Source organism: Sarcophilus harrisii, chromosome 4 (genome assembly GCF_902635505.1).
Source record: "Sarcophilus harrisii chromosome 4, mSarHar1.11, whole genome shotgun sequence".
Taxonomy (NCBI): Eukaryota; Metazoa; Chordata; class Mammalia; order Dasyuromorphia; family Dasyuridae; genus Sarcophilus; species Sarcophilus harrisii.
The window spans coordinates 126387142-126403443 of record NC_045429.1 but is presented as its reverse complement, the minus strand read 5'-3'; positions in this window follow the sequence as shown (position 1 = coordinate 126403443).

The window sequence follows — 16302 nt, the reverse complement described above, 5'->3', positions numbered from 1 at the left end:
TTTTTCTTAAGTCTAAGTCGTTCTTTATCTAATTTCCACCTATTGCTCCTAATTCTCCATTTAGGGCAATTCTAATTACTGTTCCACAGGAAAGCCTTTACGATACTTGCGAACTCTGTAACTCCTTCAGTCAAATATTTTTTTATTCAGACAAAACATCTCTAGTTTCTTCAACTGATGCTCATATCAATCAATGAGTGAAGAGTTAAGTGAATACAAATTTTAAAATAGTATTAAATTCTTACCATTGGAAAAATATTTATCTGTCAGATCCATGGAGAAGGGAAGCCTTTGTGAACAAATAAGACATATGAAGCTTTATGATATATAAAAAGACAATGTTAAGCTAAAAATGTGAGACATAAACAAAACCAATACAACCAAGATTAGAAGGTAAGCAATGTGTGTCTTTGATAAAAGTTTCATTTCTCAAAAATATAGAATCTAAATTTTTAAGAATGTAAATCACTCTCCAATTGGTAAAAGATTTGAAGAGACAATTTTCAGATGAAGAAATTAAAGCTATTTATAATCATATCAAATGTACTAAATCACTATTGACTAGAGAAATGCAAATTAAAATAACTTTATATAACCACCTCAGCTATCAGATTGATTAATATGACAAAAACAAGGAAAATAATGAATGTTGGAAAGGATATGAAGAAATTGGGGCACTAATAACTTGTTGGTGGAGTTGGGAAGTGATTCAATAATTCTAGAGAGCAATTTGAATCTGTGCCCAAAGGGCAATTAAATTGTACATCCCCATTGATTTAACAATACCACTGTTAGCTATGTATTCCAAAGATACCTTCCCAATGGGGTAAAGAGAAACTATTTGGTTTTTTTGTTTTTTTGTTTTTTTTTTTATTTAATAGCCTTTTCTTTACAGGATATATACATGGGTAACTTTACAGCATTAACAATTGCCAAACCTCTTGTTCCAATTTTTCACCTCTTACCCCCCCCACCCCCTCCCCTAAATGGCAGGATGACCAGTAGATGTTAAATATATTAAAATATAACTTAGATACACAATAAGTATACATGACCAAAACATTATTTTGCTGTACAAAAAGAATCAGACTCTGAATTATTGTACAATTAGCTTGTGAAGGAAATCAAAAATGCATGTGTGCATAAATATAGGGATTGGGAATTCAATGTACTGGTTTTAGTCATCTCCCAGAGTTCTTTTTCTGGGTATAGCTAGTTCAGTTCATTACTGCTCCATTAGAAATGATTTGGTTGATCTCGTTGCTGAGGATGGCCTGATCCATCAGAACTGGTCATCATCTAGTATTGTTGTTGAAGTATATAATGATCTCCTGGTCCTGCTCATTTCACTCAGCATCAGTTCGTGTAAGTCTCTCCAGGCCTTTCTGAAATCATCCTGTTGGTCATTTCTTACAGAACAGTAATATTCCATAATTTTCATATACCACAATTTATTCAGCCATTCTCCAACTGATGGACATCCATTCAGTTTCCAGTTTCTAGCCACTACAAAAAGGGCTGCCACAAACATTCGTGCACATACAGGTCCCTTTCCCTTCTTTATAATCTCTTTGGGATATAATCCCAGTAGTAACACTGCTGGATCAAAGGGTATGCACAGTTTGATAACTTTTTGAGCATAGTTCCAAACTACTCTCCAAAATGGTTGGATTCGTTCACAACTCCACCAACAATGCATCAATGTCCCAGTTTTCCCGCATCCCCTCCAACAATCATCATTATTTTTTCCTGTCATCTTAGCCAATCTGACAGGTGTGTAGTGGTATCTTAGAGTTGTCTTAATTTGCATTTCTCTGATTAATAATGACTTGGAGCATCTTTTCATATGACTAGAAATAGTTTCAATTTCTTCATCTGAGAATTGTCTGTTCATATCCTTTGACCATTTTTCAATTGGAGAATGGCTTGATTTTTTATAAATTAGAGTTAATTCTCTATATATTTTGGAAATGAGGCCTTTATCAGAACCTTTGACTGTAAAAATATTTTCCCAGTTTATTGCTTCCCTTCTAATCTTGTCTGCATTAGTTTTGTTTGTACAAAAACTTTTCAGTTTGGTATAATCGAAATTTTCTATTTTGTGATCAGTAATGATCTCTAGTTCTGCTTTGGTCATAAAGACCTTCCCCTTCCACAGGTCTGAGAGGTAAACTATCCTATGTTCCTCTAATTTATTAATAATTTCATTCTTTATGCCTAGGTCATGAACCCATTTTGACCTTATCTTGGTGTACGGCGTTAAGTATGGATCAATGCCTAGTTTCTGCCATATTAGTTTCCAATTTTCCCAGCAATTTTTATCAAACAGTAAGTTCTTATCCCAAAAGCTGGGATCTTTGGGTTTGTCAAAGACTAGGTTGCTATATTTGTTGACTGTTTTATCCCTTGAACCTAATCTATTCCACTGATCAACTAATCTATTCCTTAGCCAATACCAAATAGTTTTGGTAACTGCTGCTCTATAATATAATTTTAGATCTGGTACAGCTAAGCCACCATCATTTGATTTTTTTTTCATTAATTCCCTTGAAATTCTTGACCTTTTGTTTTTCCATATGAACTTTGTTGTTATTTTTTCTAGGTCATTAAAATAGTTTTTTGGGAGTCTGATTGGTATAGCGCTAAATAAATAGATTAGTTTAGGTAATATTGTCATCTTTATTATATTTGCTCGCCCTATCCAAGAGCATTTAATATTTTTCCAATTGGTTAGATCAGACTTAATTTGTGTGAAAAGTGGTCTGTAATTTTGCTCATAAAGTTTCTGATTTTCCCTTGGCAGATAGATTCCTAAATATTTTATATTATCAGTAGTTACTTTAAATGGAATTTCTCTTTGTAACTCTGACTGTTGGATTTTGTTAGTGATATATAAGAATGCTGATGACTTATGTGGGTTTATTTTATAACCAGCAACTTTGCTAAAGTTGTGGATTATTTCTAATAACTTTTTAGCAGAATCTCTGGGGTTCTCTAAGTATACCATCATGTCATCGGCAAAGAGTGATAATTTGGCTTCCTCATTGCCTATTCTTATTCCTTTAATCTCTTTCTCAGCTCTTATTGCTATAGCTAGCGTTTCTAATACAATATTAAATAGTAACGGTGATAGTGGGCAACCTTGTTTCACTCCAGATCTTATTGGGAATGGTTGCAGTTTGTCTCCATTACATATGATGCTTACTGATGGTTTTAAATAGATGCTGCTGATTATTTTAAGGAAAAGTCCATTTATTCCTATACTCTCAAGTGTTTTTAATAGGAATGGATGTTGGATTTTATCAAATGCTTTTTCTGCATCTATTGAGATGATCATATGGTTTTTGTTAATTTGGTTATTAACATGGCCAATTATATTGATAGTTTTCCTAATATTGAACCAGCCCTGCATTCCTGGTATAAATCCTACTTGATCATAGTGTATTATCTTGGAGATGATTTTCTGTAGTCTTTTTGCTAATATCATTTAAGATTTTAGCATCAATATTCATTAGGGAGATTGGTCTATAATTTTCTTTCTCTGTTTTCAGCCTACCTGGTTTAGGTATCAGTACCATGTCTGTGTCATAGAAGGAATTTGGTAGGACTCCTTCATTCCCTATTTTATCAAATATTATATAGCATTGGGGCCAATTGTTCTTTAAATGTTTGGTAAAATTCACATGTAAATCCATCTGGTCCTGGGGATTTTTTCTTAGGGAGTTGTTTAATTGCCTGTTCTATTAAGAGAAACTATTTGTACAAAAATATTTGTACCAGCTCTTTCTATAGTGGTTAATAATGCAAATTGGGGGATCCTCATCAACTGGGGAATTGCTGAACAAATTGTTTTGTATGATCATAATGAAATAGTACTGTAGTTTAAGAAATGATGAACAAGATGATTTCAGAAAAAACCTGGAAAGATTTACATGAACTGATGCAAAATAAAGGGAGCAGAACCAGGAAAACATTATATACATCAACAGCAATACTGTACAATGATCAACCACCATGAATGACTTGTCTCTTTTCATCAAATCAGTAATGCAAGACTGTTCTTAAAAGACTCACAACGAAAAATGCTATCCACTTTTAGGAAAAAAAAGAACTGATGGAGTCCGAATGCAAATTGAAGTATACTATTTTTCACTTTCTGTATTTTTTCTTTTGTATTTTCTTTCACAACATAACCAATATGATAATATATTTGACGTGTTTGAAAATGTATAACTTTTATCAAATTGCTTATTCTCTCAGGGAGGGGGGAAATGAAGAAGGGAAAAAGAAAATGTGGAACTGAAAATTTATTTAAAAGAATGTTTAAAATACACGTAATTGGGGAAAATTTAAAAAAAAATGGAAAGAACTTCAAAGATAATATGGGCAAACACATCTGAACTGAAATCACTTGTGATGACCAACAAGTGGCCATCAATACCTACCACTTCAATCTCCATTTTCTATACATATTGGGTTTCAGGATCTTTACTTATTTATAATTCTTGGTCTTATGCATGTGAGTTGACCATGAGAGTTACCTGTCCCAGTCTTGAGGCAGCTAGTTAGTGACACAGTAGATAAGCTCTGGTATTAGAGTCAGAAAGAACTATGTTTAAATTTGATCTCGTATTTACTAGGTCTGTGTCCCTGGGTCAGTTACTTAATCTTTTTGCCTCTTTCCTCACTGAATAAAATGTAAGGGTTATTTAAAGATAAAATAAGATTATATTTATTTTTTAATCTTTTTTTTTTAGTTTTTTTTATTAAAATGTTTTATTTTCAAAACATGCACATAGGTAATTTTCAACATTCACCCTTGCAAAAACTTGTGTTCTGAATTTTTTCCTTCCTTCCCCCCGCAATGGCAAGTAACCCAATATATGCAAAACATGGGATTCCTCCACACATACCTCTACAATTATCATACTGCACAAGAAAAAAAACAGATAAAAAAATGGGAAAGAAAAGAAATTTAAGCAAACAAGGAAAAGGAAAAATACTATATTGTGATCCACACTCAGTACCCACAGTACTCTCTCCTAGTGCAAATGGCTCTCCCCATCACAAAATTACTGGAAATGGCTTGAATCACCTCAGTATTGAAAAGACCCACATCCATCAGAATTGATCATGTATAATTTTGCTGCTGCAATATACAATGCTCTCCCAGATCTACTTACTTCTCTCAGCATTAGTTCATCTAAGTCTTTCCAGGCCTTTCTGAAATCATCCTGCTGAAAATTTTTTACAGAACAATAATATTCCATAACATTCATATACCATAACTTATTCAGCCATTCTCCCACCGATGGGCATCCACTCAGTTTCCAGTTCCTTGCCACTATAAAAAGGGCTGCCACATACATTTCTGCATGTGTGGGTCCTTTTCCTTTTTTTTTATGATCTCTTTGGGATACAGGCCCAGTAGAGACACTGCTGGATCAAAGGATATGCCTTTGGGCATAGTTCCAAATTGTTCTCCAGAATGGTTGGATCAGTTCACAACTTCACCAACAATGTATTAATGTCCCAGTTTTTCCACATTCCCTCTAACATTCATCACTATCTTTTCCTGTCATCTTAGTCAATCTGCATAATCTCAACCTCAAAGTTGTTTTAATTTGCATTTCTCTGATCAATAGTGATTTAGATAATTTTTTTCATATGACTAGAAATGGTTTTAATTTCTTCCTTTGAAAATTGTTCATATCCTTTGATCATTTATCAATTGGGGAATGGCTTGAATTCTTACAAATTTGAATCAATGCTCTATATATTTTAGAAATGAGGCCTTTATCAAAAACATTGAATGTAAATTTCCCCCTAGTTTATTGCTCTCCTTCTAATCTTGCCTCATTGGTTTTGTTTGGACAAAACCTTTTAAAAACATAATATAATCAAAATTATTCATTTTGTATTTCATAAGGTTCTCTAGTTCTTCTTTGGCCACAAATTCCTTCCTCCTCCACACATCTAAGAAGTAGACTATACTTTGTTCTTTAATTTGCTTATAATATCACTGTTTTTGTTTAAATCATGGACCCATTTTGACCTTATCTTGGTATAAGGTGTTAGGTGTGGGTGAATGTCTCATTTCTGTCACACTAATTTCCAATTTTCCCAGCAATTTTTGTCAGTTAGTGAGTTATTGGATTGTATTTCTAACAAGCAATATTTCTAAAATGCAATCTAAGAAATGTAACTGGCATGTGGTAAGAGCTAGACATATGCTTATTCCCTCACCTTTTAAGACAAGTGTTACACCCATAGAAAGGACTGTGGGAACTGGGTGTGGATCACAACATAACATTCTCACTCTTTTTATTATTGTTCACTTGCATTTTGTTTTCTTATTCGTTTACTTTCCTTTTTCATCTGATTTTTCTTATGCAGTAAGATAATTGTATAAATATATTTACATATATTGGATTTAATTTATATATTAACACATACAACACATAATGGATTGCTTACTATCTAGGGGAAGGAGTGGATGGATGGAGTGGAAAATTTGGAACACAAGGCTATGCAAGGGTCAATGTTGAAAAATTATCCATGCATATATTTTGAAAATAAAAAGCTTTACAAAAAAAGACAAATGTTACTTGTCACTGTAGAAACACAATCATGTTAGACTTACTGAAATTCACTTCAAAATTTCCATTGGCCTCCATGAATACTGAAAGCAAGACTCTCAGGTTTCCATTATTTCTGTGGGAGCATTTGTGGCTAAGTACAATGGTAGACAATTTATTTGTCAAACCTGTTAGCTCCTCAGGGATTTCAAACAATGAGCCAATAAAATGAGGCTCTAATTATTTATTGAGGCCTTTATTTACAAAATGGAAACTAGATTTCTCACAGACTCAGAGATTTGGAAAAGAAAAGAATATTAGAAATTCATTGTGCCCAAACCACTCTCATTTTATAGAAGAGGAAATTGAGGCATGGATTAACTGCCTTGATTACTACTACATAAATCTTTGTACACTGAATCAAAAAGCATTTATTAAGATACTTTTTCTTTTTCTTTTTGTTCTATCATGACTGTGATAGAATATTCTTGTGGCATAAGAAATGGTGAGCTTGATGATTTTAGAAAAAAACATGGAAAGGCTTGCATGAAATAATGAATAGTGAAATGAGCAGAATCAGGACACTGTATACAGTAACAGCAGTGTTGTTTCAAAAATAATTTTTAAGCAAATAAGTCACTCTGAGTATTATAAATACACCAAATTAATGACACATAAAAAAGATGATATCTGCATCCAGAGAAAGAACTGATAAATAAAAGTATGCATTATGTGTGTGTATTTATTTCCAATATTTTCTTTGAATTTGAAAAATAAGTTTTCTTAAACTCCAGAGATAAAATAATAACAAAAACAATAACAACATTTAAATAGCATTTTAATATTTCTGAAGTGCTTTAAATATGTATCATTTAATCCTCCTAACAATATTGTGATTTTTTTGATATTATTTTCTTTTTACACATAACTAAACTGAGACTAAGTAAGATTAAGTAGCTTGCCTCGGGTCACATTTTTAGTACCTGAAGTAGGATTTCAACCCACTATCCTAGCACTCTATTTTCCATGTGAAAGGTGTCAAACATGTAGCCCATAGGTCTCATGTGATCACCAATACCTTCAAATATAGCCAGAGGCAAATAAAATGTAATTGGGAAATACTTAATAAAAATTTAACAATAGAATACATAGATATAGTTAATATTCTAAGCCAATATTTGACCCACAGGGATCTTTACATAAAGTTTAATGGCTCCCATTTTATTTGAGTTTAATACCACCCTTCTGCACCATGTTTATCTGCGACTATGTTCAGTTTTTTCTATTTTTAGGTATTATCAATTTAAAAGTGACATGATAATTTTCTCTTTGGAATGTTCTTCAACAATTCCTTATTTATAGAGGTATGAGTAGCAATCTACTTCAGCTTTATATCTCCCTACCTTCTGAAAGAATTGAGTTTTCAGCAAGACTGGTCAAGAACTTTTCAGGGTTTGTTTCTTATACATATTCAGTCCCTCTAGATGCCAGCTACCTGATATTTCCCATTAGCCACTTCACTGAGATACAGTTTCTCTATGCAACAGAGTTTATTTTACTTGAGCAATACCTTAAATTGAATGAAAGCAAGATTGTACTAGATAATATTAAGTGACCCTTTTTAATTATAAGATCTGTAATAACCAAATGACATTTCAATAAGCCTGAGCAATTGCTCTTCAAAGTATCTCTCATTGTCTATCATTGACTCCTTGGCTACAATCCAGGGTCAATAGGACTCTGCTTATCATCCAGATGCAAATACAAACCTTGATTAGTAAAACTAACTTCCTTTGCTCACTGAAAGACCAGGGTTTCAACTTTCCTTTACTTTTTAATTATATGTAATTAATAGCAAGAATGCCTCATGTGAACTTAAAAAGCTTAAGACATTATCAAGTGAATGAAAAATATAGTTTTCCTTAATTCTCTTCCTTGGCATTTTTTATAAGTATGTTAGAATTTTAAATAGGTTTAATTACTGCAAACAAAATCTATGTGGAATAGGGTAAATGCAATTAAAAGCTAATCTGTTTGTGTAGAATAGATAAAATCAGGGTTATTTAAAACTAAATAAGCTAAAATTAATAAATGTGTTCTACAGGGAACTTGAGCAGCTTTGTATATAATGTGTAGGACTATACAACTATTATTTTGCATGCCTATATGAGATATAAATGGGAAATAGTTTACTGATTCAATCATTTATTCAAGTAGTTTGTATATTTTACAGAAACCATTAAAAATGGAATTAGCTGTTGACTAATCATCCACATGTACTACTCTTTGGGGCTCCTATTTCTATAGCTTATCTTATGCTCTGGTGAAGCTTATTAACTCATTTGCAGTACAAGTTATTTAGAATGTGCTCCTTCCAAAGGGTTTAAATTCCATGTGTAGTTATTGATATGAAGATAATTGCAAAAAGAAAACTCAGACTATGTTGTTAGATTTTTGTTGTTGTTGTTGCAATTGTAGGGCAAAGGTGTATTTTCCCCAGAATTCAAAGATAATATTGACCATCATCTCAAGGACCTTTAGAATAAAACTCCAAGGATATTCCAAATTAGGGAATTCATTATCTTGTAGATCATAATGAAATATGTTACCGCTTCCCCCACTACTAGGGAGCTGAATGATCTGATCTCTCTTTCTCTCTCTCTCTCTTGATCTCTATATACTTATATGTAGGGTTCCCAATTTAACTCATTCTCAATGTGAATAGGCCTTATCCTCCCCAATGCCTCTGTTTTGGTTCTTTCTCTGTAACTCATTTGGATTACATTAATTACTATTTTTATTTTTTCCTAGACAGTTTTGTTTTTTTTTAAATCAGATCATACTCAATTCTGTCCCAGTCTTTGTTTTGAGCAATCTTAGATATATGTCATAACATTTCCATGTACAATACATAAATAATTTATCCATGTTCAGTTCCTTGAAGTTATTCTTTGATCTTGGCTCTTATGTGTTAAATTTTCTATTAAATTTGGTTTTGGTTAAGACAAAGTCCTGAAAAATCTGTAAGCTTGTTAAATATCCATTTTTTCTCTTCAATAATATGGATAATATATTTTTGGTTATATTTTTGGCCACAAGCCTCCTTGTTTTGATTGCCAGTATATATATTATTCCAGGGCTTGTGGGTTTTTTTTTAATTGTAGCTGCTGCTACAATTGTAACTCTAGTTTCTGCTATTTGAATTGTTTTTTGTTTGCTTGTTTCTTCCAAAATTTTATCTTTGATCTGAGGGTTTTGAAATTTGGTGATAGCATTCCTATGTGTTTTCCACAAAGTATCTCTGAGGTCATGATTAATAAATTTTTTCTATTCCCCTCATATTCTACCACTTTGAATATTTCTTGCATTATTTTGTTAAAGTTCTTTTTTTGGTCATAACTTTCAGGTAGTCCAAATATTCTTATATTTTCTCTTCTTGATCTATTTTCCAGATCTGTTGTTTTTCTTATAAGATGTTTCACATTCTGTTCTATTCTTTTATTTCTTGGTTTATTATAGCTTTCTAGCTTCCCCTTGCCCAATTTTAATTTTGAAAGAATTATTTTCTTCTTCAAGACTTTGGAGCTTCTTTTCTAATTAGTTAACTTTTAAAAAATATAATATTGTTTTTGTGGATGCTTTTGATTTTTAAAGTATTTTTTGAATTCTATAATTTTTTTTCTGGACAGATAGCCATTTAATAATCACTCTTTTGGGTAGAAAATGCTTCACCCCCCCCCCCCCCCAATTTTAATATCCTCCTCTGAAGATGAACCTGGTCTTCTCTATTCCTATAGTAGTTTTTGTGTTTTTTTTACTCCTTTTTTCCATGTTATATATATTTTCTGAGGGAATTTGGGTTAAGTGACTTGCCCAGGATCACACAGCTAGGAAGTGTTAAGTGCCTGAGACCAGATTTGAACTCAGATCCTCCTGACTTTGAGGCTGGTGCTGTTACCACTGCAGCAACTAGCTGCTCCTTCTGTATTCATTTTTTTAAAAATAAGAACTATTAATTTAAGTACCTTTAATCCTGGAGTGGGAAGATGGTGCCCGTAGCTTCACCCTAGAACTCCTAATCAAAAGCTCTATTCTCCTACAAATGTCTGCATCTAGCATTACCTTTCCCACTGCTTCTGTACTCAATGGGGTGAGGGTTCTTTCTTACCTAGGGCCATGTTTCAATAGTACAGCTGGGCCAGGCATTCCTAATCAGCTGAAGTTTCCTCAGTCTTCTTGGACTTTCTCAGACCCTCAGTTCCTCACTTTGTTGGGAGATGTGGGAGTTCCTGTAGTTTCAACTGAGACTCCAGTGGAATCCAACTGACCCCAGGGCTTCTCCTTTTGCTATTTCTATGGAGGTACCCTGGAAGTGTTTACTCCTTATCTTGGTTAAGTCCTCTCCTGGGGTCTTTCTTTGGGTCTTCTTCAGTTATCCCAGGAGGACTCTGTTTTGCCCTAAGTCTTCTTTGTTTTTCATCAGTCTATGTTTTATGATAACATAGGTGCAAATTTGTTCCATTTATGGGGAAATCTGAAGAGTTTAACATTTTCTCATCTATTTACCATTTTTCAAGAATCTTCCCCAATATTTATAATAATACAAAAAGTAATTTATAGTCAAAGACATTAAATGTCAACATGTAGACGACACTGGATGGGAAACCACACAAGACAATTAGAGTACTTTTCTTTTTTTTTTTTTTTAACTTTCAAACAATTGATTGATCAATCAACTAAGCAACAAGTACTCATTATATGCTACATATCTTACTAGACCCCGGAGATACAAATACAATTAATAAAATGATTTTTAAGCATAATGAATTTGCATTTTAATGGGGGTGAAACATACACATATATGTTAATAATGTAATGTGAATAAATAGAAATATATAGAGTAGTTAAATCCAAGAGAGTTTGGGAATTTTAGAGGCTTTTTAGGTGGTAACAGTATTTGTGTTGATGATATTATGATCTATGAATGTGAGTTTTCTCATTTGAAAATGGATACAACAATAGCATTTACTATGCATGAATTTTCTGAAAAATAAAATAAGTATCTATATCCATGTATGTACAAATATGTACATGCATATATAAAATATACTTTTGTAGCCTTCAAAGTCCCAAGGTAAATATGAGTGATGATGATATGATGATGAAGAGGAAGATGGAAATACTGAAAATGAAAGATCAGATATATTAAGCACTTTATAGTTTATGGAGTACTTTTTATGCTTCTTTTATTTTCACAATAACCGGATAGAAAGGTGCCATTATTAATATTCTTATGCTCTCATGTATTCTAACTGCTCTCCCATGTATTCCAACAGACCACAACAAAGCATTTTCATGCTTTCTGTTGATGTTTGGTTGCACTTTGTTTTCCTTCTCAGGTTTTTTTTTTTCTTTCTAGATCTGATTTTTCTTGTGCAGCAAGATAACTGTATAAATATGTATACATATTGTATTTAACATATATCTTAACACATTTAACATATATTAGACTACCTGCCATCTAGGGGAGGGGGGGAGAAGGGAGGAAAAGGAGTGAAAAATTTGGAAGAAACTTTTGCAAAGATCAATGTTGAAAAATCACCCTTGCATATGTTTTGTACATAAAAAGAGTTACTTTCTTCCTTAAAACTCTAAATCTCTTTTTCTAGTTGGTAGACTCTCTTTTTTGATCTTCATGTTCTTGGATTGTTCTTATTTATTAATTTTTAGTTTTCCTCAATAACTCGCATTGATTTTAGAGATTTTCTTTTTGAATTCTTCTATAAAAATTTTTTGGCCAGGTAAACATTTTACTTTACTTTTTGGGGTAAGGGAGGCTTTTTTACTTCAGCATCCTCCCATGAACATGAACCCTGGTATTCCTTATTCCCATAGAACTTTATATAGTTGGGTGCTTTGTCTTTTGTCTTCTCATTTTTTAAGATACACCTTGTTTATGCAATCATCTCTAATTCTGGAGGGTGACAGCGAATGTGTGATTGTGCCCCTGGCTTCAGGTTTTACTTTAGTTATCCCCTCTGCCCTGGAACCCAAAACCAAGAACTCCATCATCCTACAAATTCCTGCAACTGGCTACTTCCCTGACTTTTTTTTGTAGTAACCAGAATAGTGCTGGTTCCTTCTAGAATTTTGTTTTGTTTGTGAGGAAAACCTGGAGTGCTCAGAATTTTCTGACTTATTTTGCCATCTTCTGGAAATCCTCTCTATTTGGCAGTCTTGAAAAGGCTATGGTCTCCTCACAATGTTATTTGTTTTGCTTTATTAAATATATGAAAAAATATGGAATTACAAGGACACTTTTCTATTAAAAATGATTTGTTTTTCACACCTAAATTCATAGGCTTCCTGAAATATAACATTTCTCTATTTTGGGGATAGGGATCTAAATACACTAGGTCAAGAATCCTTGCCTTAGTGTAATTTGCCTTTAGAGATCCAGATACAATTATGGTTGTATATAATTTCAGTTTGTATAATTTAAAAAGATTAATTTATCATAATCCTGTATAATAATAATTGTATTACTATGTTGAAACAGCTCAATGAATCATGTTCTTTTCTATCAATTCTAGTGACATATTGATTATTACTAGAACTCACTTCAAACATTGAATGAGCACATAACAAAATATCCTATTTTTAAGGAAAAAGACCAAAAAATAGATTAGCTAATCTGGTTTGAAATTCTAATAATTAGTAATTATAGGTTCATACAGAAATTTCTTTGGTGGTCTTCATATAGTTCATTGCAGCATGGTTTTCAAAGGAAACCAACTCAGCCAGAGTGCTAGATATCCAAGAGGTCCCTGTTGCCTGACTTTTCACAATACTATTCAGTTGCTGATGCTAAAATGGTTGCAATCTGATACAGGAGTCACATGCAAAAGGGGACAGCTTTCCTATGAACACTCTATGTCCCTTTTATAAGGGAACTTTCATTCTCTTCCTCCTCTCACACATTCTAAAGGTAAAAGCTCTTCTTTCCCCTCTTTACCAAGGTTAAGTATCTATTAAGTTTAGATGTACCAAACTCTTGAATTTTTATTGCTTATAAGATAGAACCTGAAGAAGGTAATGTGTCATTCATTAATCTGCATAAAGTTGGTAATTGGGTAGTTTTTTCACTTCAGACTTTCATGATTAATTAAAATGCTTCACATTATACTCTGAACTTTTTCTTTTATTATCTGCCTATTTTCTGTCACAGAATTTTAGAGATGGAAATGATCTTCACAGCCATTTAATTCTACTGATGCCTGAAAGAAATTTATATTAACACATTTTAAAAGTGTCCATGATGACTTTGCTTAAAGATTTACAAAGAGCAGGAACACTCCACCTCGTAAGATGGCCTATTCTGCTTTTGGACAGTTCTATTTGTGAGGGAGTTTCTTTTTGACATAAAGCTGATATAGATATATTTTATTTATGTACATGTGTATACACATGTGTATGTCTATATTCATATATGTGTATACACATGTGTATGCATATACATATAGGTACATACACATATTCCTATATATACATACATCTTACATATAATGTAGATTTCTCTCTGGATTGAAGACTTTATCTGAGATCAATTTACTACCACTATTTTTTCTTTGCTTAAAAAAATTCTTTGTTTTTCTTGTTATTTTTTATTAAAGCTTTTTATTTTCAAAACATATGTGTGGAAAAATTTTCAACATTAATCCTTGCAAAACCTTGTGTTTCAAATTTCCCCCCTTTTCTCTCTCCTTTTTTTTTTTTATTTAATAGCCTTTTATTTACAGGATATATACTCCCCCCTTTTCTCTCAACTTCCACCCCTATATGGCAAGCAATCCAATATTTGTTAAATGTGGTAAAATATATGTTAAATCAAATACATGCATAAATATTTATATAATTATCTTGCTGCACAAAAAATAGCAAACCAAAAAGGAAAAAAGAGAAAAAAAATAAAATGCAAGCAAACAAAAACAAAAAGAGTGAAAATGCTATGTTGTGATTAATCTTTCTAACTTTTCTAACCACTTATTGGTTCCATTCAATTTCTGGTTTCTTGCCACTACAAAGAGGGCTGCCACAAACATTTTTGCACATACAGGTCCCTTTCTCTTCTTTAATATCTCTTTGGGATATAAGCCCAGTAGTAACACTGCTGGATCAAAGGGTATGCACGGTTTGGTAACTTTTTGAGCATAGTTCCAAATCGCTCTCCAGAATGGCTGGATGTAGTCACAATTTCACCAACAATGCATCAATGTCCCAGTTTTCTCACATCCCCTCCAACATTCATCATTATCTTTTCCTGTCATCTTAGCCAATCTGAGAGGTGTTCAGGGTATCTCAGAATTGTCTTAATCTGCACTTCTCTGATTAATAATGATTTGGAACACTTTTTCCTATGGGTAGAAATCGTTTCAATTTCATAATCTGAAAATTGTCTGTTCATATCCTTTGACCATTTATCAATTGGAGAATGGCTTGATTACATTGAATCACTTCTAAGGAGCCTAGAAGTCACATTAGCAAGCAAACCCCTATATCAACTGAGAGCCTGAGAGATCTGTGCTGTGCATGCCTCAGCATTGTCTGGGGATGAATAAGCTGAATAAATGTTTAACTTTTAAAATTTTTCTTATGTTGTCATATTATGATTTTGAATTTATGTGATTTTTAATCTTTTATTGTTGATTCAACTTTAATGACTCAAGCTTTGTATCTTTTTATTTTACTTTTTGCAATTTATTATATAATAATATTAATGTTGAAAAGACTGTCATCTTGATGCTAAAAGCTCACCTAATTTTTCCCATATATACTGAAGACATAGTTCTTTAGATCACACATGCCAATGGGGAATGGCATGGGCTATACATGTTACTGACTCCTATTAGAGAAACAAAATTTGTTTTCAGCTTAAGAAGGTTATTAAATTCTCTTTAGTCTTTGATTTAAAAAGTCCACTACCACACACATACTCCGAGGAAGTCATTGATAAAAAAAAAAAGATCCCACAAAGACAAATATTGATGGTACCATTCTTTGTGGTTGAAAAAAATCTTGACATAAATTAGATACCTATCCATTAGGAAATACCTAAATAAATTGCAGCATCTAAATATATTGGATTGATTCTGCTGTGTAAGAAATTATGAACATGAACTCTATAAAGGAACATAAGCAGACATATAAAGTGATGCAAAGTGAAGCAGAATGATGAAAAATATATGCTATGCTCATGATATAAATGGAAAGAACAAAAACAGCACAAATTATAAGCCAGTGCTATGAAATAATAATGATACAGTTTGACCTGAAAAAAGATATATAGTATCCCCCACTCTTTTAAAAATGAAATAGAGGATTATGGGTGTGGAATCTGACATATGACAGGCTTGGTAGACATTGCTGAATTTTAATAAACTTTTTTCCTTTTTATTTCATTTTATAAGAAATGGCTCTCTGGGAAAAGGAGAAAAAATGTTGGAAAATAATTTAAGTGATACAAGGGAAAGATACTATAATTTAAAATATAGTTTTAAAATAGAATATAAACTCTGAAGATTATTTAATTTTGTGTACATTTTGATCCTCTGTATTTAGCATATTGGTGAACAAATAATAGGTGTTGGATAAATAATCATTGACTGATTTATTGCTTGAACTCATTAAAGTAGAGCTGCTCAAAGACCAAAGCAGTAGAGAAGAA